The sequence below is a fragment of the Dama dama genome, chromosome 7, assembly GCF_033118175.1.
Source record: "Dama dama isolate Ldn47 chromosome 7, ASM3311817v1, whole genome shotgun sequence".
Lineage (NCBI taxonomy): Eukaryota > Metazoa > Chordata > Mammalia > Artiodactyla > Cervidae > Dama > Dama dama.
In genome coordinates this window covers 43,995,230-44,020,402 of record NC_083687.1, presented here as the reverse complement: position 1 = coordinate 44,020,402, position 25,173 = coordinate 43,995,230, and positions in this window count along the sequence as shown.

Genomic DNA, 25,173 nt, shown 5'->3' with positions numbered 1-25,173 from the left:
GCTTGGCAGATCTTGGGGAGGAGTGTCAGCCCCACCAGAAGTCTGGGCGGATGAGTGGAACCTCTGCAATATCACAAGCTGGGTACAAACTTTCTTTTAAACAGACAGGCTATGGAATAGGATGCTACAGCACCACTCACACTTAGACTATGTGACCTTGAGGAAGTTTCTACTTGCTGCATGTCCGGCTGAGCTACCTTTAGACCCTGGGGTCCTCTGGCATCAAGGTATTTTAGGAGAAGGAAAGAGAAGCACTGTGAAGCCATACAGAATGCACTCTGCTGCAATAAAGGCCTTCTTATTTTATCATAAATTTAGGTAGCTTAAATCATATCGAAAAGTCAGAAAGTATATCATTTGTTTAAAGTCAAGAATTGTTTTACCAAGGGAATTGTTATCTCCTATTTTCTCTTTTCTTAAAGAGGTTAATATCTCAGAGCTGCCTAGCTCAGGTTTAAACTGAAGAATGTCAGGTTGAGGGGCTTCCCAGGCTGCACAGTGGTAAAGAATCTGCCTGCCAACGCAGGAGACGCAGGTTCAATTCCTGGGTCAGGAAGATCCCCTGGAGGAGGAAATGGCAACCTACTCCTGTATTCTTGCCTGGGAAATCCCATGGACAGAGGAGCCTGGCGGGCCACAGTCCATGGGTCACAAAAGAGACATGGGACATGACTTGGCGACTAAACAACCATCTGTCAGGTTGAAACCGGCCGTAAATCCTTTCGGGAACAAGGCAGGCAAATGATGTAGAAGGAGAAGTAGAGAGGGAGAGAGATATCTCACAGACATACATATTGTGGAAATATACCTGCTATGTGCAAAAAAAGAAAACAAAGTGCCTGAAAGCCCTGCAGCCACCTCTGAGTGAGCCCAGCAACAGCTCCACTCCCAGGTGATGCGCTCAGATTAGCGCGCTTCAGCTCTCCTGTCCTGGGCTGAGGGAATTAGAAGGGGCTGATGGTGCTGGAACAGGGCTATTTTGCATTTCTCAGTGACATCCTCTAATGAGCTGACAGCACCGAACACCAGGCTGATGTCTTGGAGAAATGAAAACAATCCAGTGGTCATTTCACATCCTATCATCCTAATGACAACCATGAGCTGCCTTCTCTTTACCTTTGATTAAAGTTCCCCAGGACCTGCCGGGGGATTGAGAATAAGAGCTCCAAGAGGGAAGGAGACCAAAGAGGGCTGTATGGAGGGAAGGCAGAGCACCCCTCCACCCCACAGGGAAAAACACATTTGGAAAAGTCAGAAAGGTCAAGGGTAACTAGCTGTGGTATTGCTTGACACTCGGGTTCTTCGAAATCGTCACCTACGCTGCCTAATTAACTTTCGCCAGCAGAGCCAGTGAGGGATTCCACCAAAGAGATCCTGTACAATGTCGTGGCTCAAATGTGGTTCAGTCCTCACAGAAGCACAAATTACAGGGATGATGCTCCAAGGCGGGAATTCAGCCAGTGTGCACCAGGGCAACTGGACTCGCGGTTAAGATGTTGAAATGCTGCATATTGGTTGACAAAGAAAATCCCTCCCCAATTCATCTCCCAGCCACTGCCTCAAGCTGTGCCCACTCCTCTCCTAAAACCTGTGGTCTACCCCCAACAACCCAGCATCTTTACGAAACGGGCCAGGTTTGATGCAGAGGGCTCCTGCCTGCACCCTGGGAATTAGCATGATAGGCGATTTCCATTCTGACTAGTCAATGTCCAGGCCAGACCCATGATTAAATAGTTTTCATATTCCATCAGACATGCCCCCATGAGACCGCCCAGCACCACTGAGCCTGCTCAAGCCCAGCCGACAGCCCACAGGGGGTGGGGCAGCCTCTGTAGGGCTGCTCTGCGCCGTCTGCCCCCTGGGGCCTGCGGCCAGCACCATGCACTCCCCCCACGCCCCGACCCAGTGGAGGAACACAGGAAACGAGAGGCCTGGGATCCGCCTGGCTCTCAGAGGACTGGACCATCTTCTCCTGCCTGGCAGGCTCATCACTGGGATTTTTTTTTTTACTGCCCTTTTCTTGTCGCCAACCCTCTTTAAGCTCCCTAAATTAATAATGATGAAGCTCTTTAAGCTCTAACTCCAGGCTTTGTTTTTGATGATTTCCGTTCTCCAGGGCTGTTTTCTCCCACTCCGGTAGCCCTCCACTCCTCTCTCCTTCATTTGTATCCATTCTCAGAGATCCACAGTGATAATCACTGATTAGGTCATTGGCGGGTGAGGGGGAGGAAAGACAAGAATAGGAAAGAAATAACCATTTGGGTATTGCGGAGTGGAGGGTTTGGGTCAGAAACAGTGTGAAATTTCAAGAGCCGTTTGCCCAGTGAAAGGACTCAGGAGGAGGAAGAGGGCGGAACATCCCTGAAGGATCAGGCATAACATCCAGTACATGGCAAAGAAGGTACAAAAGGGTGATGTCTTCTCACCCAACAGGAGGTCTGAGTGAGGACCTGGGACAGCACACACTCAGTGGTGGCCAAGTCCCACGCTCCTGTGTCCCTCTGCTTTGCCATCCTTGGTCTGGGACTCTCATTTTCACGATCAAAATTCCTACTCCACACCCTGTGCTTTTTTTTAAATCAGAAATGCAAGAGTTCTCCCAGAAGCTCCATTCAGTAGGCTTCTCTTCTATCTCATAGGCTCATTAGGAATTTGCAACATTCCTGCAACAAACAAAATTAGCGCTTGTCACCAAGGGAGAGGGGAGAATGGGTGCTGGGTAGGGAAGCAGCGTTGTGGGCTCTGAGGAGAGTCCAGCCCCTCCGGCCTCTCACACTCCATCTGCACTGCTAGGGCCTGCTGCCTGCCACCTTCCTGCTCCCCAAGATGCGCTGGGCTAAACTACAAGGCGGGGCTTAGAGTTTCTGGCGGGAGGAGAGCTCCTCTAGATCGTCAGCATGATCAGCTGAGCGCTTTACCAGGGACAAGGGGTTGGTCAGTTCCTCTGGTTCAGCAGTGAAAAGTCCCCGCTTTGGGAAGAGTTAGAAAGCCCCCCTCCCCCGCCCCCACCACGTTCTAGCACTCACCGCTGCTGCAGGCTCTAATGGAAAAGGATCTGATGCTCTCATTTCCAGGCCTGCCACAAAGCCCTTCTGCAGAAACTTCAGCCTCTCAAAAGGGCTCGAGAATAAATTATGCATTAATCACCATCTGAAGATGAATGGAAATGATCAGACATGTGTAATTTCTGAGCAGCGTTAACCCGGAAGGTGGTGGAGGGCAAGAGGAAATATGGTGGGAGGAGAAGCAAAGAAACCTCTCGGGAGCATTGACTTTTCTAGATACATCTCTCTGGTCCTCCAGGTCGCTCTGGCTGGATGGGCCCAGGTGACTTAGAAAGCTGGATCCTGAGATACCTTTTTTCCTCTATCTTTTTTTATATTGGAGGATAATTGCCTTATAATACTGTGTTGGCCTCTGCCATACATCAACGTGAACCAGCCACAGGTATACATATTCCCCTCCCTCCTGAACCCTCCTGCCATCTCCCACCCCATCCTGGGATATTTTCACCCAAGAAAAGAGCCTTGCATGCACGGGTGGATGCTGAGGCCTGGTCCCCTGGAGCTTATGACGTGTTTGATCACTCCTCCCGCATCTCACACTTCTGAAAAAGGGGTGGTGTGAACCTCACCCACAATGAACCTTCCCCCAAGGCCCAGATTGCCTCCTGCTCTGTGAAGAGTAAACCTCTGAGAAGCCTTGCTAAGCATTAAACATCTTGGGTTTTTTGCAAACATCTCTAAAATTGAGACTCTGGCGGCGGGGGGCGGGGGAGGGAAATGTTCCGTGGGAAGTACTGTGTCATGGGAGGACTGCAGACCTCAGGGGCAGTGGCCCTGGATTCCGGACCCAGATTCTAGATTCACCACGAGCCTCCCTGGTCTCTGGCCATCCGTCAGTCTTCCCATCCATAAGACGAGGGTTGGAATTATTGGAGACTAAAGATCACTTCTGGCTCCCATTCTATGACTCTAGGGATGGACTCTGTTACACTCAAGTATGTGGTATTTCCTTTCCGAGTTCATTTTCTCAGAAAATGTGAATTAATCAAGCATATTCGTGACAGTAACATTTGAGTGGTTACTATGAGCTCTGGCAAAGTACTTTAAACCTCATAACTTTTCACCCTCCCAGTAATCCTCTGGTGGAGTATGTGGGTATTATTAACAGGTCCAGTCTTTGGATGAAGTAACCAGGCTTAGGGAGATAAGTAATCAACCACTCCATTTCCACTGGGATGTCTTAGAGGCAACTCCAGTTTAGTACTTTGGAAACCGAACTCTGGTCTCCCTGACCCCAGCCCAGCTAAACGTGCTTCTCTCTCCACCTCCCCTTGCTCAGCAAGATGGCAACTCCTTCCTTTCTCATACCCAGGCCAAAAGGCTTCAAGTTTCTCCTACCTCCACTTCATCACAAAACATTTAGGCTCTCAAATATCTGCTGTTTCTTACCACTCCCTGTGTGACTGCTCTAGCCTAAGCTTTCATTGTGTGTTGTCTGGACCTTGGCAAGAGTCTTCTCACTAGTTGCCCATTTCTAGTCTTCTGTTTCCCATCACGTGCACATACACACATGCACATACACAAGCAGATGTGCACACACGCACATACCAAGAGTTGGTTTTTTTTTTTTTCTATACCACAGTCAGAATGATCCCTTGCAAATGTAAACTGTATCATGTGTGTGCTTCATGCTAAGTCGCTTCAGTCGTGTCTGACTCTTTGTGACCTCATGGGCTGTAGCCCGCCAGGCTCCTCTCTCCATGGGATTCTCCAGGCAAGAATACTGAAGTGGGTTGCTGTGCCCTCCTCCAGGGGATCTTCTGGACCCAGGGATCAAACCTGAGGCTCTTATTATCTCCTGCACTGGCAGGGAGGTTCTTTACCACTGGCGCCACCTGGGAAGCCCAAGCTATATCATTCCTCTGTTCAAATCTTTCAGTGATTTCCCATCTCACTGAGGGTGAAATCCAAAGTCCTTACTCTGGCCTCCAAGGCCCTCCAAGTTCTCCTCCACCCACCCTCTGTCTTCTCCTCCTCTCCCCTCTTCCTCCAGCCCCCCAGGCATCCTCCTGGCCCACCACCCTTCCCCTAGATATTCTAGTGGCTTGCTTCACCACCTCACTCTGTCTCTCCACTGAACCGTTTCTCTGCCTAAATAAAACAGCACCTCCCTCATCTGTCTTGTGCCCCTCGCTTGGTTCATTTTTCTCTTTAACACGCATCTCCACCTGCCATAGTTTATATTATTTGTTTATTTTCGTGTCCTTCTCCCCCCTACCAAAGCTCTACAAGGACAAAGACTGTGTGTTCACTGTTGAGCCCCCAGGGCTGAAAGAGTGCCTGGCATCTTAAACAGTCCCTCAGTGTGACCTATGGTGGCAATCATTTGCAGTGCATAAGGGCATCAAATCAACACATTGGACACCTAAAGCTGACCCAGTGTTATATGTCAATTATGCTTCAGTAAAGCTGGAAAATAATAAACCATTCAATAGATACAGGTGGCCCCTGTTATCTGAGTCTAATCCATACCTGAAATTCCACTGGGTAGGGAATTTGTGGGCAGCAGAAGCCCATATTCTCTTACATTAAAGGGGAAAGTAACAATGTGTTCCCTGTATTACCTATATTTCTAATCACTTATGAAACAACCCACTGTGGGTTTCTGCATGATATAGGGCATTTAATATACCAATTACCTAATTATTTGACTCTTAATGAACTCATTAGTGAATATGCTTGTGTGCAGAATGCTCCAAAACTGAAAGAATTACATTTTCCTTCTACGCAGAAAGGAACTATGTACTGCAATGTAAATAAACAATAAAATGACTTGTTAAAGATACACAATGAAGGCAAATATAATTACCAAAACAAAATAAACAACTTTTTAAATGCTTACTGACTCAACCCAGAGCTGGTCGAGTGAGAGGTGGAAGTCACTGAATGGCGTGGCTTTGGGGAGAGAAAAGCCAAAGTGAACTGGAGAAGGAGCTGGTGAGACCATCCAATGCCCAATGCACAAACTACTTCCTGATCATGGAAGTCATAATCAGTCTTCTCTTCCTGGTGTTCAGGAATCCGGAAATGGATGGATGACTGTGGAACATTGCCCCAAGTTATAAATGTGACAGCAGGATTAAAAAAAAAAAAAAACCACTAAAAATAGGTATCTGTTTTTAACTACTATGTAACTATGTAATTTATAATCCACACTGGGGACAATTTTGAAAGTGAATGAGAGAAAAATATGTTTTAAGTATTTAAAAAATACATGTTTAAGTATGCATTCATAGATTGCCAAGTTGGTTTTATCGTAACGGTCAGTCAGTCAGTTCAGTCAGTTCAGTCGCTCAGTCATGTCCAACTCTTTGCGACCCATGAATCGCAGCACGCCAGGCCTCCCTGTCCATCATAAACTCCCGGAGTTTACTCAAACTCATGCCCATCGAGTCAGTGATGCCATCCAGGCATCTCATCCTCTGTCGTCCCCTTCTCCTCCTGCCCTCAATCCCTCCCAGCATCAGGGTCTTTTCCAATGAGTCAACTCTTCACATGAGGTGGCCAAAGTACTGGAGTTTCAGCTTCAACATCAGTCCTTCCAATGAACACCCAGGACTGATCTCTTTCAGGATGGACTGGTTGGATCTCCTTGCAGTCCAAGGGACTCTCAAGAGTCTTCTCCAACATCACAGTTTAAAAGCATCAGTTCTTCGGTGCTCAGCCTTCTTCACAGTCCAACTCTCACATCCATACTGACCACTGGAAAAACCATAGCCTTGACCAGATGGACCTTTGTTAGCAAAGTAATGTCTCTGCTTTTTAATATGCTATCCAGGTTGGTCATAACTTTCCTTCCAAGGAGTAAGCGTCTTTTAATTTCATGGCTGCAGTCACCATCTGCAGTGATTTTGGAGCCCAAAAGAAAAAAGTCTGACACTGTTTCCACCGTCTCCCCATCTATTTCCCATGAGGTGATGGGACCAGATGCCATGATCTTAGTTTTCTGAATGTTGAGCTTTAAGCCAACTTTTCCACTCTCTTCTTTCACTTTCATCAAGAGGCTTTTTAGTTCCTCTTCACTTTCTGCCATAAGGGTGGTGTCATCTGCATATCTGAGGTTATTGATATTTCTCCCAGCAATCTGATTCCAGCTTGTGCTTCTTCCAGCCCAGCGTTTCTCATGATGTACTCTGCATATAAGTTAAATAAGCAGGGTGACAATATACAGCCTTGACATACTCCTTTTCCTATTTGGAACCAGTCTGTTGTTCCATGTCCAGTTCTAACTATTGCTTCCTGACCTGCATATGGGTTTCTCAAGAGGCAGGTCAGGTGGTCTGGTATTCCCATCTCTTTCAGAATTTTCCACAGTTTATTGTGATCCACACAGTCAAAGGCTTTGGCGTAGTTGTAACAGTAGGCCCATAAAATAATTTCTGCCAAAAATTATTCTCAAATATAAAATCATTTCTACAAATTAAAAAAAAAATCAGCATCTATTCATGCAAAACATTTAAAATTATTTAGATCTAAAGAGTTAAAAATAACATTAGCAGAATAATCTTATTCATAAACATTTATTGTAATAAATTCTAGAGTCAAATCTATATATAATACTATGGAACAGGTATTTTTCTAAACAATGTATTTTTAACATTTATATTTCTATTTTTTCATAAAATTGCCTGCAATCTTTTCAAAGTTGCATTTCATATTGAGACATTTAAAATTTTTGGAATTTCCCTGGCTGTCCAACAGTTAAGATTCCGTGCTTCTACTGCAAAGGGTGTGGATTCCATCCCGGGTGAGGGAACTAAGATCCCACATGCCATGCAGCAACCTTTTCCTCAAAAAACTTACTGACCATCTATTTGACATGGGTTTGGGACCTGGGACCTGGGTCCCTTTGCTGCAGCGCTTGCACCTGGAAAAACGTCTCCTTGAACAATAAAATACAAAGAAATAACATGGGACTAAAATTAGCTGCCAGCATGTGCAGTTAGGGTAACTTATGGACAACAAGATACAAAAAAGACCAAAAGACCAGCTGCCACTTCTGAAGAACCAGAAGCAAAAGCAGGGTGCTAGGCCTGCCCCCTGCACTCAACACCACCAAAGGGGCAGGCAAACCACCTAGCTACCCCTTGGTGCTGGACCCTTGGACACACCCCTACCTTCACCCCATATGCGGAACCACCTCAGCCCTGCTCAGTGAGGGAGCAAGCAAGCAAACAAGGGAATTTGTTCCTTGTTCTCGCTCCTTCCCGCTGCAGCAGGGGCCCCAGTAAAGCCTTGTCTGAATTTCCTGTCCTGCCTCTTATCAATTTCTATTGATTGAGGAGGCCAAGAACTCTAGTTAGTAACAAAATAACTCTTGTCAGTTGACCATAGTATTTCTAATTAAGAAAAATATTCTTTCTACAGGTGCTGAGGTACCTGGTAAGTGAAGAAGTAATTCTGATAAATGGAAAATATTCCCAATTCTAATTTTTTAAATTGAAATGTGTTACTATTTCAGTCCCAATCTTTTCACAGGTGTCATCCCTTTGTCATTCATGGAACTGTGACAGATATTTTATGAGATGAAACTCATCAAGTAAGTTGTCTCCATTTATGATTTTTAAAAATGTTTTGCCAAATTTAGATGCTACAAAGTCACAGATTTTCATAATTTCATTCCATTCCAGTACAGAATATAAACTCATCCAGTTACGTATAAGTGAACTGAAAGTAAAAGTCGCTCAGTCATGCCCAACTCTTTTCCACCCCAAGGCCAGAACACTGGAGTGGGTAGCCTTTCCCTTCTCTGGGGGACCTTCCCAATCCAAGGTTCAGACCCAGGTCTCCCGCATTGCAGGTGGATTCTTTACCAGCTGAGCCACAAGGGAAGCTCAAGAATACTGGAGTGGGTAGCCTATCTCTTCCCCAGGGAATCTTCCTGACCCAGGAATTGAACTGGGGTCTCCTACATTGCAGGCAGGAAGCCCTGTTAAATATAAGAGATCCAGCCAAATATTCTTCCCATAAATAAGATATCTCAAAGCATAAGTATTTACTCTCAAATTTTAAATTATTTGATTGCTTCAACTCCTTCTTTGTTTTTGTAGGTACAAATCTTGTTTTCAATAATTAGTTTCCTAAAAGTTTCCAGAGCTGGTCTTTTGGCTCACCATTCTTTGAATACTTGATAAAGGATTACCAACTTATTTTAAGTAAGAGGCAAACAAAATTTTGAGGACTCATTTGTTTAAAAAAAAAAATCAAGTAGAAAGTCATTATGTATTGTATTATTCTTGAGTTGATTTATAAAACAGCACTTCAAAGGTCCAACATTTCTAAAATCTTAAGAACATGCAGAAAAGGGAAAAAAAGCACATACTGCCAGGCTGAAGGACTTTTTAATTCTACATCAGCTCTATCACCAATATTTTGTAATTTGGTTTCTCTGTATAAATAAAAATATTTACAATGTCTGTCAACCATAGCTTCTACTTTGTTGGTAGACTCTCACAGCTTGTTTGGATGCAGTTTTGGTCTCTGAATGCACTACAGCTAATTCCAAACACATTTCTGCTTCACAGATTTCTTAATTTAGTAATAACACTATTTTTTCCCATTATGCTGGGCTCCACTGAAGTTGGTATTTTTAGTACCACCACAGTCTTCACTGTTGAATTATTTTTAAGTGAAGTGATAAACTATGATAATATCAGATGCTTTACTCTTTGACAGAATGATCTTTCAAAAGCTTTGAGTCCATGAACTGGATTAAAAAAAAATAATAATAGTCAGGTCATTATTTAAATTAACTGACTTTTTCTGGAAGAAACTGCATCATAATTTTACTGTTTGTGATTTTTTTTAACTGGTGGGCCCATTTCACAAATTTCCCTTTACTTTTCCTATGTGCACCAGAAAAGATGAAGTCAAAATTAAGCAAAATTAATTTGGAAGAATAATCATTTTACCTAACTGAAAAGTCAAACTTATCAGAGTGATATAAAAACACGACTACACATGTGAAATCACCAGGCATAACTGTCTTTAAAAGTTGATAATTTTTTTAAATAGACAGTGATGCTTTTTCATGAGATTTTGTCTTCTGAGTTTACCTGTGGTCAGTGCCTTTATTACAGCCCCAAGAGCATCTGACAAATGTTAACAAGTTTCGCATCCATCAATATTCTTGAACAAAGGCTACCTAGTACTGAATTTTTCATTCAACATGCACTTTTCTCTAAAGCTCAAGGCTGCAGGAAGAGTTTGGTTTGGGGGTTTTCATTTTGTAAAAAACTCCCCAGTATTATCACAAGATAAAAGCATATAGATTTACACAATGTAACAGATGACAAGCCACTTCAGACCATTCTGTCTACACTCCACAGTGGCACCAGCCACTAAACTCTGTTTCCAGCAGGTGTTTCACATCCACCCAAACCCCCCTAACCTCATGGGTCCTTCTGACTGCAATGACGCTGTGTCCCGGTGGCCCCAGGGTCTCCCTGGAGCTGAAGCTCATAGCCCAAGTTGTCAGCAGGGGCAGCGGCAGTCAAATGCAGTCAGACCAATGTATCCACTATCTGTGGATCAAAAATGTTTTTAAAAAATTCCAAAAAGTTCCAAAAAGCAGAACTTGAATTTGTCACACTCTGATAAATATTTACATAGCAGTTGCATTGTGTTTACGATTATTCACATAGCATTTACATTGGATTAGGTATTATAAGGAATCTAGACATGATTTAAAGTGTGCGGGAGGATGTGCATAGGTTATATACCAACACTAAGACCTTGATGCTGGGAAAGATTGAAGGCAGGAGGAGAAGGGGACAACAGAGGATGCAATGGTTGGACGGCATCACCGACACGATGGACGTGAGTTTGAGTAAACTCCGGGAGTTGGTGATGGACAGGGAGGCCTGGTGTGCTGCAGTCTATGGGGTCACAAAAAGTCGGACACGACTGAGCGACTGAACTGAACTGAGTCCCATTTTATGTAAGGGACTGGAGCATCTACAGATTGGGTGTCCTTGGGGTCCTGGAACCAAACCCCGGCAGTGCCAAGGGATGACTCTGATCCTCCCGTCACTGAATACTTAGGGGAATCACTAGTCCCTGCCCACTCAGGCCTGAGGGGAACAGGCTCTCCCTGTCCGAGTCCCTCCAGAAGGAATGGCTCTTGCTGACTCCCTGCTTGGCCCCCAGAATGGTGAGAGAATGAACTTCTGCTGCAGCCCCAGGAAACCAGGACGCTGCCTTCATCCCTGAAAGGACTCAGATCCAGTCTTGGCTTGCATGCTGCGAACCACAGCTCTCTGGCTTGGCAAACTGGCCCTCACAATTTTTAAAGATTTTGGATTGTTCTGGAACTGACCTGGCACAATACATCTTCTCTCGCAGCACATCCCACTTAAGGGTCCACTCACCCAAGGAGAGGTGAAGGGGATATGGTAGGTCTAGGTAGTGAGGGTGACAGGATTAGTTTTGCTACATCAAATATTCTGGGGGGACATCAAGATAATTACACAAAAGTATGTAGTTGTTGTTGTTCAGTCACTCAGTTGTGTCTGACTCTTTGCGACCCCATGGACTGCAGCACGCCAGGCTTCCCTTTCCTTCACCATCTTCCGGAGCTTGCTCAAACTCATGTCCATTGAGTCAGTGATGCCATCCAACCTATATAGGCCTGCCCTTAATCCCTGCAGCTCCGCCTCACCTCCAAGGTCCTACTCTCCCGTAATACTTCAGTAGAATAGCTTAGTCAGACATCCGTGAACTTTAAAACATCTAGGGCTTACATTTTCCAGGTCATTTAAAAATTTTTTTATTTTATATTGTAGCATAGTTGATTAAGACTGTTGTGTTCGTTTCAGGTGAACTGCGAGGTGATTCCGTTGTACATATACATCTATCCTTTTTCAAATTCTTTTCCCATTTAGGTTTAGTCCAAATTCCTATCTCCACTCTGGACACCACCCTTCATTATTTCCTCAAGGCAGACTTAATACCAAGGAGGACAGTGAGGAAGAGTTTACTGCAGGTTTGGGAAGAACTGGAGAAGCTGGGTGCATAGCGTGGATTAGGAAACAACCTAAAATTGAACACCAGGCACCATGCTTAAGAGGCCCTTGGCATCTAATGCTCCTGACTACTGGTCTGCTCCCTTCCTGTGCTCATTTCCCCCTGCACTCCTTAGAGGCAATGCTTCTCAAGGACACACAGGCTTTTCAGGTGGTCGTCTAGGTCCAGATCCCACCTCTGATATCTCCTCCTGGTGTCATCCTGGATGCATTAAATAGCCTTTATGTGCCTCAGTTTCTTTATTTGAAAAACAAGTATAATATTACTCACCCATAAGGGGAAATAAGTATTGATACAGGTGACATGTGGATGGACTTCAGAAGCATTATGCTGTGTAAGAGAAGCCAGACACGGAAGGTCACATACCGTCTGATTCCCTTCATAAGAAATGCCCAGAGAAGGTAAATCCATAGAAACAGGATGCAGACTGGGGGTTGCCAGGGGCTGGAGGAGAGGGGAATGAGGAATAACTGCTTATGAGGTATTATAGATTGAATTGCATTCCCTTGAAAAGATGTATTGAAGTCCTAAGCCCCAGTACCTCAGAAGATAACCTGATTTGGAAAAAGAGTTTTTACAGAGGAAATCAAGTTCAAACAAGTTCACTCGGGTGGCCCTGATCCAGCATACGACTGGTGTCCTTATAGAAAGGGGAAGTTTGGACATAGAAACAGACACATAGAAGAAAGACAACATGAAGATACACAGGAAGAACACCGTGAGCAGAGGAAGGCAGAGACTGGACTGATGCAGCAGAGACCAAGGACCACCAAGGGTTTCTGGCCATACAAGCCACTGAGAGAGACAAGGAAGGCCTCCATTCAAAGTCTTAGAGAGAGTGGGATGATTTGAGAGAATAGCATTGAAACACATACATTACCACATGTAAAACAGCCAGTGGGAGTTTGATGTATGGCGCAGGGCACCCAAAGCCAGTGCTCTGGGACAACCTGGAGGGGTGGGGTGGGGAGGGAGGTGGGAAGGGGTTCAGGAGGGAAGGGACACGTCTATGCCTGTGACTGATTCATACTGATGTATGGCAAAAACCATCACAATACTGTAATTATTTTCCAATTAAAAACAAAGCCTTAGAGGGAGCCCAGCCATGAAGACACATTGATTTAGGAGCCCCAGACTGTTGTTTTAAGCCATCCTAGTTTGTGGTACTTTGCTACCGCAGCCCTCGGAAGTGAACACAGTGGGTACAGGGTTTCCTTTCCAGGTGGTGAAAGTGTTCTAGAACTAGGTAGAGGGGGTGGTTGCAGAACATGATGAATGTCACTGTATTGTTCACTTTCAAATGCTTTATTTTGTGTTCTGTGAATTTGACCTCAACACACAGCTATACATACAAGTATAATAGCACCTATAAAGGTTGTGAACATTCAATGAGTCAACACGCAGGAAGCATTTACAACAGGCCCTGAGAAACAGTAGTTGCTCAGAAAAGGTTAGATAATATTACTATTTTCGACAGTCTCTCTCCAGACTTCTCACCTCCAACCATCAAATAATGAGCAGTAATTAATCCCCCCAACCCTGATTTCTCTTTATGTGGAGCATTTGTGCTGTCTCCTTCTAGAACAAGCTGAGTTGAGTCCTGAGTCTGAAATGCCTTCTCTTTACACACAGCCTGACCCTCAAGTCATTTTCCGCAGAGTTATTTCTCACCCACAAGAGGAAGGGTACCTCCCATCCACCCACCACCCCAACCACCAAGTATTCAAAACATAGCAGCAGAGAAATTTATAAAAAATGGCAATTATTTCCATCCCACTAGGAGGCTGCATATAGAAAAGGACTCACTTCTCCATTACATAAGCTTAAGCATTTTGAGTCCTTCCTCTTGAGGGCGTGGGTGGTGCATCGTGAGGCCTGACTTTAGGGGACCCAGGTCACTCTCCACCTGCCACAACTAGCATTTCTGTAGACTGTGATGGCAGGAGCCAGGAAGGTGGGTTACCCACACGGAAATCAGATACCTAACTTAGGCCTCTGGGTTCTATAATCAAGTGAGTTGACTGTCCTAGAATCAGTTCATTCCACCTAGTGGGTGGGTGGTCAATGTATTAAAATAATGGAACACCCAGAAGAACTAAGAACTAAGATCTTGATAAAGGATAAAGAGATCAACAAAAAATTACTTCCTGCAGTATTCCCTGCTGGTCTAGTTATTAGGACTCCACGCTTCCTTGCCAAGGGCCCAGGTTCGATTCCTGGTCAGGGAACTAAGATCCCATAAGCCACACAATGTGACCCCCCCCCAAAAAAAATTAAATAAAAAAGAAAGAAAACTACTTGCTGACATTAAAGCATTCTTGCTTTTCACCCTACCCTGTAGAATTACAGAATAGAAAGAGAAAGCTTTGCTAAGTACTGAGAAACCAGGCTTCAGAAGATTTGATGCTTTGTGCGAGTAGGAAATTGATCACAAAGAAAAGGAAAAGAAAAAAACTGTGCAAGCGAACCGAGCAATGAAAGAAAAAATTCAAGGAGACATGTGAGACCACAGCAGCCGATTTGAATCAAGCATGCCATAGATTTGGGGCAAGCTCTTTTGAAAACAGATGCCTTGAATTACATTTCACAGAATTGCTGTTAATGCCCTACAACTTGTTGTAACATGTGTATCTTCAGGAAGGTCCTTTTTTATTTTTAATACTGTATTGTTTTTTATACCTGAGGACAGAGTATGTAAGAGTGAAAATGTATCAGCCATGCATCTGGCTGGCAAAGCACTGGTTTGAGCGATTCTGTTACAAGATAGATACATGTTTATAGCTTAGATGCTTTCTTCTTCGTAAATATTTTCTCTGGGGTTTCCATGGTCTTCCCTATCCTTTTAGGGATCAGTTAACTCCAAAATCAAACACCATTGGATGAGCTATGGAAACAAGACAACTGTTTCTCAAACAATTGCAAAAGGAGGAAAAACACATCAAATGTGCCATTCTCATCACAGTACTAACAGGTTGTTGGGAAAGGATATCCCCTCCCTTTCATCTGTTGAGGTTATCAGAAAAATCGAGGCTACATTTAGGAAGAAAAGAAGAGTCCTTACTATAGGACAGAGCAAGTGAAAAACTTTATGAGCCAAACAAATAGTGATGGTATAGCTATGAAAATAACTGCAGTCACCATTTATGGAGCACATAGGCCAGGCCTTGTGCTGAATGGTCCACCCGATTTGTCTCATTTAATCCTTCCAGCCACCCTATGGTGGGTAAACGTCTTTATACCTCTTTCACAGATGAAGCAACTGAGACTCAGAAATCATTGCCAAATTCACAAGCTATTAAGTGGAGCCAGTCCTCTGATTTAGGCTTATCTGATTTTGAAACCCATAGGGTTAATTACAAAGTTCCTTGCCAAATTCAAAGTTCTCACATGCCCAAGGACAATGCCACCAGTTCTCTCCAGGTGACTTATTCTTTGTGTCAAAGGGCATAAATAACCTGTGGCTTCCAGGGCTGGCATTCCTATTGGGGGTAGGTCTGTTTTTCTGAAACTGAGAGAGATCATTTTCTTCTTGCTACCCAAGGTAAGCAAAGCACACTCAGTCTTTGGGATTAAAAAAAAAAAAAAAAGCCAACAGATATAAACAGGAGAATATAGTTATTGCAAAGACAAACAATAAAAATGGAGTCCCTGAATGGAAAGATGATTGCCCTGCAGTCAAGACATAATTGCTAGAGAGTTAAAGAGAAGAGAAAGAGGAGGGAGGGAGAAGGTGAGGAAAGAGACCCACTCAGAGCACAAGATAAAGGCAGAGAAAAGTAAATGCTTTTCTCAGATAATTAAAACTGGGAACTTACAAGATACGAAGTTAGACACTGGGTAAATTATATATCTCTAATTCCTCTACTGAAGCGCCATGGGCTAGAGACAGCCTCCCAGGTATTAATGAAAAGGCCTCAGCATGGTGCTCTAAATTCGCCGCAGTGTGCCAAATCTAACAAAATAAGCTCGGAAAAACCCGCAAAAATGGCAAAGTCGAATCCTTTGATCAGTTGTTTCTCTTACTGGCAACTCTTCTTAAGCTGACCGCCCCTCCTCTCCACCAGTCCACCACCATCCCACATACACACATGTACAAGCACACACGTGTTCATGCACATGCAAGACCAGAGACGATTCTAAGAACACTTTCTGGATGGCTAGCTTTGCCTGGAAATGTGTTTCATTATTCTTCAGTGAAATTTAAGCCATGTAATCATCCTGCCGACAAACTGAGGCCTAATGACCTGCCACACTTAGCAGGAACAAGCCATTCAATCCTTAGACAATGGAGGTGCAGCCTAAGACAATAGAATTCCACTTCCTCTTTGGGCAGTTTTTGTTTCATTCCATTTCTTCTAAGTGGGTGAAGAGCAGGAGGGTCAAAGGTCAGCCACGCTTAACACTTTGAAGTAGGCAACTCACTGTTTCCTGGGCTGTCTCCTCCTTACTCAGAACCTTCAAGTCTCTGTACTTCCCTTTCAAAAACCTCTCCAATGTCTAAGGCCCACTCAGATCCTACTGGTAGGGGTGTAAATTAATACCACCTTTGTAGCAAGTCATTTGGCCATGTGTATCAAAAACCTCAAGAATATACTTTTCTGTGAATCACATAAAAATATAATCCATACAAAAAATGTATGCACAAAAAAAATTGTTACAGAATCATTTAAAACGGGGGAAAAATACAGTGCCCAATTACAGGAGACAGTGTGGCTAAACAATGATCTACCCATTTATGCAAGCATGTTTTTGTCATTAAAAGGGATTATAACATGATAAAAGTTAAAAATAGCTACACAATTATTTATAGGATAAACTCAACTGTAATATGAAATATCACCCACAGAATGCAGAGACATGTGAGGTATAGTTACCTCTGGTTTAGATGACAGAATTATGATTATACATAAGATCATAAAAGAAATAATATTTTCTTATAGCCATCTTTGCCTTTACTGTCTAGATTTCTGCAATGAGTATTAATGTCTTCAAGGCAGGAAAGCGTAGTGGTTAGGAGCAGTCTCAAGTTATGACTGAATGACTACATGACTTTAAGCAGGTTATTTAATTCCCTGGACTTCAGTTCCCTCACCGATAAAATGAAGAGAATTTTGTTACTGGAAGGATTAAATGAATTAATATACAGACATACTTCATTTTACTACACTTTGCTTTACTGTTCTTCATAAACATTGCATTTTTTTTTTGCAAATTGAAAATTTCTGTCAACTCTGTGTTGAGAAGTCGATTGGTGCCACTTTTCCAACAGCATTCACTCGCTTCATGTCTATGGGTCACATTTTGGAAATTCTTACAATATCTCAAACTTTTTCATTATTATTATATTCGTGATGGTGATCTGTGATCAGTGATCTGTGATGCAGCTATTGCAAAAAGATAACAACTTGCTGAAGGCTCAGGTGATGGTTAGCATTTTTTTAGCAGAGCATTTTTTAATTAAGGTGTGTGTGTGTACATTGTTTTTTCAGACATAATGCAATTACACACTTAAAAGACTATAGAACAGTGTGAACGTAACTTTTCTATGCATGGGAAGCCAGAAAGAATTTGTGTGCTTGGCCTTACTGCAGTCGTCTGAAACTGAGCGTGCAATATTTCCTGCATACTCCTGTATATAAGGTGCTCAAAACAATGACCTGGAGTAAATACTCAGGAAACATGACCCACACTATTAAACATTTATTGAGCGCTTGTTGCGTGCCACGTAGAATGTTAAGCACTGTGGCTGAAAAGATGACCACAGTTGATTCTTGCTCTAGAGTAGGGAAAGCAGACATATAAACAGACACAACTCAGTGGGTATCTCCCAAGATACTATGGGAGCAGAGAGTCCCTACCCTTCCAGGGAAAGAATTTTCACTACCACTGGGATTAGAGCTCCTCAAATAGTTTTGGATTCTTCTGTTACTTTATCTTTATATATTTTAGGCAATTCGGTAGGGAATGAGTATCTGTATGGTAGCTGGTATCTTAAATCTCTAGAGCATTTTATAGTTTCCAGACTGCTGTCGTCTACACCATCCAAAATGGCTCTCATGTGACCCCTACAAGGCTGGCTATTTTTCAGCAAGGGCTTAGAGATATGAAGTGGGCTAAGGCTCCTCGGACAACAAGGGACAGAGATGAGACACAGACTCAGGTGCTATGGGACAGAACTGGATGTCACACCAGAGATGTTGCAGAATGGACTTCTCTGTCAGTGGAGGCTCATGTTTTCATTCATTATGTTCACAGTTTCTATTACTACAAAAAAAAAAAAAAAGTCATAGAAGGAAGAAGGCAGAAACGAAAGATCTAAAATGGAGACTTTGAGCCAGCCAACCATATGACTGTCTACACAATGAAGTCAGGATCTGAAACGCAAGCTCCATATTTGACAAGGGAGTCTCCCGTGACACAGTGGCAACAAAGAGGTTTGGTGCATCAGTGAGCTGGTAGAAGTTGGGGAAAGCCCAACATGAACCCCTAGAGAGAGAAGGTTTGGACAAACTACCACCAAGAGCTCAGACTATTTACACAGATTACTTGTTGATCCAAGGACTATGGACCCTCTACTCCCTCATGCCTGCTAATTTAATTTAGGCTTCCATTTGCTGGCTGCCTTTGATCCTATCATTCATCCATAAGATTGTCTGGTATGTACCCAGCTATTGAGAAGCAGTGTAATCTAAAGAAGATAACAACGAACTTGGAAGCCAGTGACCCGAGATCAAACTTAGTTGAGCTATTCATTAGTTGTAGTGGCTCAGACAGAAAAGAATCCAACCTGCAATGCAGGAAACTTGGGTTTGACCCCTGAGTCAGGAAGATCCTCTGAAGAAGGGAATGGCTACCCACTCCAGTATTCTTGCCTGGAGAATTCCATGAATAGAGGAACCTGGTGGGCTACAGTCCATGGGGTCGCAGAGAGTCAGACACAGATGAGCGAATAACACCTTCACTTTTCATTAGTTGTATGACTTTAGCAAGAGTCTTTCACCTCTATAAGCTTTAGCTTCTTCCCTTATAATACTGAAATAATAATACCTACCTCCTAAATTTGTTGGAGATCAAACAAAATATATATTTCTGAAGCATTTAGCATCCTGGCATGGCTCACAAATAGTACTTACTCTTCTGAATAAGGGAATGGACTCGCGATGCTATTCAAGCACATCATTAGCATTATGGGTTAGTCATGTGTCAGGAATCACAGAGTCCTAACTGTTCAACATGCATGCCAGTCGGCTGGACTACTACCAAGTCACCAACAGAAGCCTTTTCCACTGGAACTGAAGCCTCACAGTGAAGAGTTTCCTTTTTATCCAACTCCCATGGCCTTCACCCAACTGGATGGATTAATCCACTATTTTGAACATCTAGGTCAATAGCCTTCATTGTTGTCACAGAAAATTGAGAGCTGCTCTAGGATAAAAATAAATCTCTCCCAAGACCTACATTTCTATATGGAATCTGAGATGCACTGAATTGCTCTTGATCAACACATTTTTCCATTGCCAAAACAGATCTTCTTCATACAATAACAGCCTCGCAGTCATTTCACCAACCATATCTCTGTGCCCGATTGTCATGAATGATGAAATATGATTAGCAAATTACAGTTCTCCTGTTTTATTTTAAGGGAATTTAAGGAAAATGAATGAACTGAGCTATTTTGCATTTTTCAGTAGGATCATTTAAAAGGGTGGGTAACAGAGAACTCAAGACTGATGGCAAAAAAAAGAAAAGAAAAAAAACACAAATAATGTTGCCACTCCACAACCTATCAGCATAGCTGATCTGTGCCTCCTGTCCTCAGCAGTTGTGCAATGTTGTTGTACACGGTTAAACAGCTGCTACTTGTTTCTGGCATCTTTATTTTAGTACTGGATGAACTGACCTGGAATTTGTTAAAAATTACTTTATATCTAAAGGTGTGAAAAAGACAAGATCACTATCATATTTCACATTGTGCTTTCTTTCTAAGTTAGGTCACTTTTAACAATATCTCTGTGACTTGAGTAATGAACTAAACTCCTCTGCAAGGTACAGAGTGTCTTGTTTAATCACACCCATTTTACAACGTACTGTACTGTGGGAAAAGTTGGGGTTCTTAGAATTCTTGTTCAAAATAAAGCTGCTTTCCTACTTTCAAATATCTTTTATTGATAACAATAGTGCTTTGGCATTGCCAGCTTTTCTCTGTCTTCAAGTCCTAGGCTTATAATTCTTATATCTCTCCCATGAAGTTGGCAATAAAGAAAAATTCTATACAGCCCCTTTTATTTTCCCACTGATACCATTATAAAATTAGAGGAACATTTCTACGAAAATAATTTGGCCCTGAAATGTAATCAAAATCACATTTAAGAATGCAACACATATTTTAAGTACATGTTTTAAAAAATAAAGATAACTTGTGTTAAGCAATATTCAAAACAGCCATACAATAAGGGAAAAGGCACTGGACTTGGGTTTGACTCTAAGCCCCAACACTTAGCAGCCATGCAATTTTGGGGCAAGTTATTTACCTTAGCAGTTTTTTTTTAAACTGGACTAAGAATACTTACTTCGTGGGGTCATTATAAGGATTAAGGGACACAGTAGTATAATATCTGTTATAAAATATAGTTTAATAAGTATTACTCAAATTGAATGAATGATTAAATATAAGCTACGAAAGTAGATACATGAAGTGGTAGCAATGATTAAAAAAAAACTGAATTTCTGAATATTTTTAAAGTACAAGCCTAAGATTGTCCATATTTTTAAAATCTTGGTTGACTTCTTCGCAGATTACACATGTAATACAAAACTGGACAAAATAAAACATTTCAGAAAAATAAGATACAAATAATGAAAGTTTCTCATAATTAATGAATCCATAATTTTTGAGCTTGCAGTCACACTCAGGTCCAACAAAGGTGACTATCCATTCTGCCTTATCTGAAGCTATGTCAGTTTACATCTCTCAACCTGGAATAATTATGAACAGTGTCTCTTTCACATTTAAGCTGTCTCAGTATGGATGATATGTGTCCTCTCAACCCATATCCTACCTCCCAAAAAGAACCACCACCAGCAGTTGGGTGCCATCTTCTTCATCTCTCTGCTCTTCTTCATTATTAGTTACCCTTAAAAAGCATTATTTGCTTGTTTTCCACAGTTTATTTTAACTTTTTCTCTTATTCTACAGATTGACTTTTTGTAGAAACATAACTCCCATATGTGTTGATTTTCCTATTTGAAGTAAGACTGCATAATTTTGTTTTAAATGCACTTTGTATTTCCAAGAAGGCATGCTACTGAACAAAACTGAAACATGATACTAGTTAATGCTGACTTTGTAAAAGTTCCATGAAAAAGGTAATTTTATTTGAGTTCTGCTCTGTAAATCTCATCCAAGTGAGCATAGATGCAGAAATAAACATTATTCAAATAAGTGAACTGTAGTAAAATCTCACTAGTTTGGAATCCAACAATTTGGAATTTGAGATCACTCGTAAAACATCTGAATTGAGGTTTATTCTAGCTTAAGAAGTCATTTCTTCATGACAATGAAAATGAACATTTTAAAATACGATTTTAGGGCCAAATATTTAAGAGATCAGGCTGCATGTTATAAAAGGGTTATAAAAGAAAAATATATGGTTTAGTCTAATTTGACAACGCCCGAGCTTAAAAGTTTTTTGATTGTCTATTACACAACTCTGTAATTCAGGTTATTCCTTAAATTATAAGGTCTATTGAGATGCGAGGGTAAACTTCATTGATTAGCTACGCAGCATCCACCTTCTCCCCTGCAGCCAGATACATTCCCAGCCCGCTTTGCAGCCAGCGATGAGCCAGTCCTAACCAAATCCCTGGAGGTGGAGATGGAAGGGAAGAGCACAAGGTCTTCTAAGAAGACTTGCTTTCCTGAAGCAAATGATTGGTGCTGCCTGCTCCCCACATTACCTGCCTTGTATGTCTTGGAGTTGCAACTGCATCTCACAAACACGAAGGAAAGGCTAGGAGCAATGCAGAGATGCCAACTCTAATAGCACTGAGCAACTAAACCAATACAGGCCACTGCTTCACTCCAGATTTCTTATTACATGAGAAAAATAAACCCTTATTTGTTTAAGCTACTGTGAGCTGGATGTCCTGTTACTTGGGGCCAAGTACATGCCTACCCAATGCAAGGGTTCGGGGGCCTAGGTTCCTACAACATGTCAGTGCCCACACAGGCAAAGCAAAAGCAAAACTGTGTACAAACCAGTTTTGTGGTGGTTTAGTCGCTAAGTCATGTCCGACTCTTGTGACCCCATGGACTGCAGCTCGCCAGGCTCCTCTGTCCATGGGATTCTCCAGGCAAGAATACTGGACTGGGTTGCCATTTCCTTCTCCAGAGGATCTTCCTGAACCAGGAATCAAAACCAGTTATGAGATGCCTTCAAACTGTCAGTGCACAGATAGAAGTAATAAGGTTGACTCCAAAGTAGAGTTCAGAACTCCACAGACAGACACACACACAGTGCAGGGGGCTGAGCACTAGCTAATTCTTAGGCAAGAATTCAATAGAATCTTGCTGAAATAAGCCTACTTTACTTTAAACTGATGTTTTGCATCCTTCTAAAAAGTAATGTGGTTTCTTTCCAGCCATCAAAAAAAAAGAAAAGAATAATTCCTCTCAAATCAGTTTAGCCTTTTAACTTCAATTTGGACTCCACTATTTTGAAGTAAATATTCTCAGAACAACAGGCAAAGCTATATTCAAACATAAATGTTAAACCTATTCCAGATGTAATTCTTTTTATTATTAACTGCTATTCCACTAAATCATGGTAATAAACATGGGTTCTAGAATTGGAATGCCAGTTCCCAACCCTAGTTCTACCACGGACGGACTCTGAACTGGAATTTGAACTTCTGTACCTTAGTTTTCTCATCTGCAAAACAGAGAGAAACAGAGTTCCTCTTTAATGAGTAATTGTGATAAATTACTGAGATGTACCATGTTTGAAAAGCATATGGAATAATAAGCAGTACTCAGTAATATTAGGCATTATTATGAGTGTTCCAAGTTGATTCTATTTCTTATATACAAATATACAGACTATGCAAATATGTATGTGCACATGTGTAAGCATGTGTATGTATAATCATTTTTGTTTTACTCTGTATTCTCATCTAAAGCATGGATTAATGTAAAAATCAGATTATCCAACCTCCCTCACCCCAGCGTAAATCTAGTCTAAGCTATAATGAACAAATTGCCCTTAACCTCCTTTGCTTCTTTTTTTTTTTTAAGTTCTGTGTCTAGGTTCACTTGATTAAAATTTGTGTAACGGAACTCTAAAAACCATTTATTCTTATTTCCATGAAAAAACTGACAAAGTATGGGTACTTCTTGAAACGTCTTCTTGGGCTAGCCCGTTTGAGCATCAGCTGTCAGTATCACCTATTAGCAAACATGTTTGGGGTTGTGCTTGATTGGATTTTGTCTTTTTATCTTTCCCCTTCTTGCAAAATTGCTGTTAACGTCTATCTGTTTCTCACTGTCTTCCTCTGTGCCCTGGAAACCCTTTCCATCTTTAAGTTTAAATACATGACCTTTGTACCTCTTGGCATCATGCTCTTCTTAATATTTTAACTATTGTTGCTTGAACTTCAGCTCCTCTGAGAATACAGGTATTAACCAAGTGTGTCAGTTCTAAGGTTCCCAGTTTTTTTCTTTTCTGTAGTGAAAGAGGTTTGTCTTTTCCCGCTTTGTACCAGCTTACCCCAAAAGACAAGTACCCCTCCATCTCCTCTCCTGAACAAAGTGCTTCTGGGTGCTTCCTCTTCCCGTGGATCAGGCTTACTGCAGGCTGTTTTCTCCACCTGGCTTCTTCCCCACATCCCAGTGTTTATCATTCTGAATGCTCCCACTGCGAGATCACTATCTTTCAAATTGCCTCCCTGAGCTGCAGCTGCCACCACTCCTCTGCCCTGGTCAGTGTCGAGTCTAAGAGACCTGTCCCCTCGCCAGCTTCCCTATCTCCCACATTAAAAAGTTGTCATCGTCACATTTCACTTGTCAGCAACATGATGCGTGAATCAGATATTTCCTTTTACGCTTTCATCTTTGCCACACGTAAGAATTAGTGTCTAATGACACAGAGGCGAAAAGTTAATGGAAATTTAATTGAAAAAACTACCATCCCAGCAGGAATTGAACCTGGTGGCCTTAACACAGACGGCAGATATTTCATCCACTAGGCTCTGGAATTTGGTTTAGCATGCTTGGAAAAGGATGGTATCACTTTGGTAAACAGATAATTCCCACATTTTCCTAGTACTACTTCAATCAACAGAATAAAGAAGGGAGTGGGTTCTGATTTAAATGTAAGGGCTATCCACTTTCAAGATTCCAAACAGGGGAGTTTTAATGAAAATAGGATTTAATTTCCTGTAAATGTTTGAGTTCTTCAACCCTAATACATAGAAATAATGAATATTTGTGCACATAAAACATACCTTCCTCTTAGTTAGAGCAGCATTTAGTTGCTTCTGCCCAGAAGAACTCCAGGAGAATTTTTCAAGGAATATAAGTCACACCTCAGATTTTTCTAGAGGAAATGATGCTATCTGAATATTTTTATCCCTCTTTCTTTCATATTTTTCTCCAGAAGCCTAAATCATGAAGAAATGGACAAGGTACACAGTTTTGATGATTTAACAGTAACGGAACCCTGCAGGAATTTAGACCATCAGGCTATCATTACATCTCTTTATTTAAGAATAAATTAATTAAGCTTAGCAAACATGTATTATCCAGATTAACCTAGAGCTTTCACCCAATGTGTAATATTCAAGATTGAGTGAGAATTCCTGAAAGATTGAGAGAGGTATCTACCCCTCAGCCCTTGGTTTGCATTCAGCATTTTAGAACATTTTACTATTTCCCTGAGCTTGTTAAGCAGCTGTATGCACCACAACATGTAACTTTAACTAACTTAACCTTCAAGTCATTGAAAAAAATATAAAAGATTCACAGAAAAAAGCCACAGGTTGAAAGTACTGCCAATAACATCAGCCCAAGCAAGCCATGAGAAAATGG